Source organism: Rhinolophus sinicus, chromosome 1 (assembly GCF_057876585.1).
Source record: "Rhinolophus sinicus isolate RSI-liver-muscle chromosome 1, RSI-T2T, whole genome shotgun sequence".
NCBI classification, from domain to species: domain Eukaryota; kingdom Metazoa; phylum Chordata; class Mammalia; order Chiroptera; family Rhinolophidae; genus Rhinolophus; species Rhinolophus sinicus.
This window is the reverse complement of record NC_142501.1, coordinates 28454757-28460056: the sequence shown is the minus strand read 5'-3', so window position 1 is coordinate 28460056 and position 5300 is coordinate 28454757. Positions and strand designations below refer to the sequence as shown.

The 5300-nt window shown below is 34.2% G+C and overlaps 1 pseudogene; it reads left to right on the top strand.

Moving 5' to 3' along the window:
* Window positions 1–3075: 3075 nt before the first annotated feature.
* LOC141570028 (taste receptor type 2 member 14-like) lies at window positions 3076–3715 on the top strand (annotated as a pseudogene).
* Window positions 3716–5300: the final 1585 nt, after the last annotated feature.

Below are 5300 nucleotides of genomic sequence, written 5' to 3'. Positions count from 1 at the left end.
TTTATACTTTCTAATGTTTTTTTTCCATAGTGTATGTAACTGGATAATTTTCAAATGTTTGCCTAGAAATGTCTTATCTAAACTTACCACATAAAAGTATATGCACATGTGTATGTATGAAAAATATAATAAAAATTAGAAATAACATACTCAACCAATTTTTTCAGATATCAATCTAATTATACAAAATATTGTGAGAAATTCCTCAGTATATGAAGCCATGTATATTTCCACATACATAGTCTATGTTATCATGTTCCAAATGAGAAATTTATGATGTACAGTTATGCATTTTTAAGAACTGACAATTTACTTGAGGAAATCATTGTTATTTTTTATTGTCAATTGTACCACAGTATGTTTTGATTAGCGTCAGGACCTTTGATGTTTTGTATGTAAGGATATTCAATTCTAAATCACAAATTGAGGATAGATGTTTGAGATAGATTTTATTCAATCATAAATTCTTACTTCATGGTTAATAGCTGGCAATCAGAACTTTTGTTAAGAAAGGTGTACACAAGAATGACAAACACATTTAGAGTAAATTCTGTATATGCATACCATAAACAGTACTAAGGAATATTTGATTTGATACAAGTAGGTGAAAAGTTTAGAAAAAAATCAAATTCTACCATAGAGATAAAGATGAAAGAAACATGATCGTGACCTTTTAAAATGCTGTTATAAGATTTCATACTATTAGGAAAGTCATTTTTTTCTAGTGTTTGAATTAAGGAAGATTGTTTTTGCAATTGAGATCAAATATCATGCAATTCAGTGTTCTCCTATATCACTCCTGGGCATTAAATTGCCAAACATCTCCTACATCTTCCATTCTTAAAATTCCTTTTAAACTTCAGATAAGAAGACTCAAATTTTCCCCATTAAAAAAATGTTCACTATAAGAACAGTAAAGAAATTATGGTATTCATTTCAATGAACATTTATGCAGATATTAAAATGGCATTGATTAAGTCTGTATAATGATTATTGGGGATGTCTTAAAGATTTTTTATTGTAATCTTTGGAAAGCAATGAAATTGGAGAAACAGTATTGGTATATTAATTGATAGCAAGTTTATTACAAGAAAGAATGTATAATCTTGCTCAACAACTTGAATTCTACTTGACTGTATGAATTCTTAGGTTATGAAATTTTAACATTTTCAAACTTTAAAATAAATCATCTCCACATCTGATTTGTTCTTTTTTATCATGTATCTTCCCCAGTACAATGTAAGCATCAAAAAAGTATGGATCACATCTGTTTTGTTTACTGCTCATTCCCAGGCCCTATAAGCCAGCCTATAGAATAAGTGGTCAAAAGTGACTTTTTTTGGTGACTAAGTCAATGGATAAGTGAATGAATGAACTGTAATAAAGCTGAGAAAGAATTAAAATGAAACATCACAAAACCTGCAAATTGCATGATTTTTTTGGTTCTGTTTTCCAGTTGAAGCGACAGGTATATATGAGAAGAAGCATTTCTCAGAGCAGAAGTTCAGCTATCCCATAATTCTAGGGGAAATATCACTAGAATATAAACTTGACACAGCCATATTACATGTGGTAAGTGGAGACAAAGTGGAACATCAACGTTAGATAGCATGTATCACAATACTTTAAAAAACTCATATAAAAGATTTTTGTAAATTTGTGTACATATATTTTTTCTGTGTTATCATTTTAATGATATCTTCTAGCTGAGTATTGTGGCATCTGATTTCTTAAAATTTAGTTAATAATTGCTTTACTAACTCAGCACCTTACTAACATGTTATTTTGGGTATATTTTTCTGTATCCTTCCTAAACTTTTTGTTTTATTTTTTATTGAAATATATTTGAGACATCACATTGTGTAAATTAAAAGTGTTCTAAATAAACTTTTTAATAGTGGTATTATAAACTCACATATTCGTAGAGTGAACACATAACAATTACACAATTCATTGAATATCTTAGTGAGGGGCCTGTAAAACCAGAACCAAAATCAGGGATTAAAGTGATGACATTTATTTGGGAAAGCAAGTCCCGCAGGCAGCAATGAGGATGACATACAGACATGAGGCAAGAGACGATGTGGAATGAGGTGCTGTGATGTATTACTCTGCTGGCTGCTGTCTTACAATGTGTTGAGAGACAGGATATGGTTAGTACTTGGCACAGGACTTTTTCAGGAGGGTTACAAGAAAGAACCACATGTAGCATAAGTCCATGGAGAAGAGGAGAGAGAATGTATCTTCTCAGCTCTCTCCTGTCTTCTATTTCCCATTGGACAGAGTTCATTCAAAACAGAACTACCATCTCTGTTTACTCCGTGGTGGCCATTTAAAAGTCAGATCTTATGCTCCACAGTGTGGTGTTACATTCAAGTCCAACAGGGAAAGATGATCTGACTCTGGCAGGGTGGTGACCATAAGAATAGGAGACAGTGAAAGGACTCTGAGGAAGCACACAAATTTGTGTCTAATACAGACCACCCCTTGTGCCACTCACATGTACTCATGCCGTCCAATTAAGGCTAGCTTTCCAAATACACAACCTGTGTGCTTGTAGTGGCCTCACACTTAGAGGGCCCCCATGCTTAGTTTAGTGATGTGCTCTCTCCATTTTCTTTTTCAAACAGAAGGCAGTCCTCTGCCCATGTGGGGATGACCTTGAACTAATTCACCAGGGGTTTACTCTCTTACTCTCTCATGGGTCTTCTCGGTAAGCTACATGGTGTCCATGCCTCTTAAAAATGTTTCTAGCAGCTCTGAATCTGCTGACTCGTTTGGCCCAATGGACAGAGCAGCAAGGACCACAGCCTAAACCTGCTACAGAGCCCTTTCTTGCTCTGGACTTCACTGGAAACCAGTAGGCTTTAGGGAAACTCCATCAATGGGTCAGAGCAATATTCTCGAATGTGGTATATATTGGCTTTAAAATCCAAAGAGGCCCAAAAAACCCACATGCCTCATTTTTAGTGAAGAGAAATGTAAGTTAGGGCAACTTATCATTTATGTTAGAAAGGAGGCCTCGGCACGTGAACCACATCATTGGACCCCTAAAACCATCTGTGCCAATATTCTAACTTTATTTTTCTCTACCTAAGGTGGAGAGTTTAAAAGGTGGTTTCAGTAATAAGAACTACTGGTGACCTTGTTCCTTCTGATTTCTAACATTGCACTGATGCATATACATATTAATGTCTGGATCAATGGATATAAAAGAAACATGACTTGCAGGTCCAGGATGAGTCACTTTGCACAATTTTCCAATCTTGCTTTGTTCACTAATACTATGTATAGTTTCATACCCTGTACTGTGTCCCTGACAGTTTTTCTCCTGCTAACCTTCTCCCTGTGGCAACATCCCTGTGGCGATGCAGCACAACGCCAAAGCTCCAGAGGTGCCAGCACCAAGGCCCACATTGAAGCCACGCGAGTACAATCACCTTCCTCTTGTTATATGACTTTTTCTTTTTCTTTTTGTGCCACTTTGGAGCTCTGAGTTGCTGGAGGAATAGCTGACTGTTAACGTTTTACCAGGCTGTAGGAATCGTTTATCCTTCAGGTGACTTGTGTGTCCTGACTCTGGGAAACAATAAGCTGAGACAGTCCTGCCTTTCAGGGCTGTGGTGGCTGAGGTTCGAGTTCAAAGTTGGGGAACCCACAGGCACATAGACCATTTAGAGGGTCATTTTGTATACTCCAGAGGAAAATCAATTGATAAGAAATTCTTGTGTGACATAACTTTACACGTCCCCAATATTCTTCCATTGCGCCTACCTAGCACTGTGAATTTTACAAAAGAATGTTTGAAATAAACAAGTATTTGAGATAATATAAATATTACAACTTTGCAGAATATATACAAGTTTTTATATTATTACACATATACATAGAAGGAAATGAATATGGACTACTTAAATATAAGAGCTATTTAGAGTAACAAATAATAGGAACTTTGTGTCAATCATTAACCTTTTTGAGATTTAAAAATGAGAAACATATCAGATATGTGTGTATGTATGTAAGACAGAGTTACTAGAAGTGGAACTTAATAATTTTACACACATAAAAATCAGTTCCTAAACTAGAATATGTGCCTAAAGTTTCATATTAAAAATGAAGAATAAAATATAAACTCATGTAAAACACATACACTAAGTTTATTATCTCAAATATAAGATACAATTTGTTTTTTAGAAACTCCTCAGAATCATGAAGCTACTTTATTTCAATTACCCTTTCTATATCATTAGTTTTACATTCAAGAATTCATAAATTATATTTATCATTATGCGGAACATCTGATTTATATTTGGAAATAAATTATATTTGTCAATGTAGCTTTCAAATACTCGTATGTACCACAGTTCATTTTAATTTTAATTTAATTTTAATTAGACTACCAAGTCTTGGCTGATGCTAGTCTTTTAATTGTATATAACTCTTTGGGAGATTGGTGTTTTTGTTATATTGTATTCTATCCTGTCATATTTTATCTATGCACCCCTACTTTACTGGTGAGTTGAAAACAACCAGGTTGTCATAGGAACAGAAATTTAGAATAATTCATGAGTCACCAACATGCAATTTACATGAACTTTGAATATGTGTATACTTGTATATTATTAGTATTGGTAGTAGGGAATAAATAAAAACTAATTAAATAAAACAGATAAAAAATTTTAAATTAAGTTCAAGAGGTGGAATAAAGGAAAGGAATCATGGTCACATACGTGAATACGATAAAATGCTGTATGTTTTTAGAAATGAAGAATTCTTTACTCGTGGCTTACAAAGAAATCTCTTCAAAGTGCAGACTTTGTGTTTGAAACAGATTTTCTTGTTCTCCTAAAGTAGTTCGTTCATTCGTTTATTCACTGAATCAATATTAGGCTGGTGCAAAAGTACTTGCGGTCTACACTGTTTAAAATCACTGCAAAAACAGCAATGACTTTTGCACCAATCTAATACATGTTGAATTTTTTTTTTCTATGTGCCTTTGGAGACATTTAAATAAGAAACATAAGCCATAAAATAGAATATAAAGTGGATGTATGCAATGGGGAGCCACTGAAAAGAGAAAGTTACAATATTTATGTGCCAGGTAATTTATATGCTTCATAACTTGTTAATATTCACCTGTGCATAATACCATCGTTCGTATGAAGAAACTGAAGTTCTCAGACGTTAAATGACTGTGCAGCAGTGCACGAAGATGCAAGCACAGAGCTAGAGCAAGAATCCCCAGCAGAATGGGGCTATCCCCTCGACTCAGACGGAATAGCAAAAAGAGGCTGCTTACA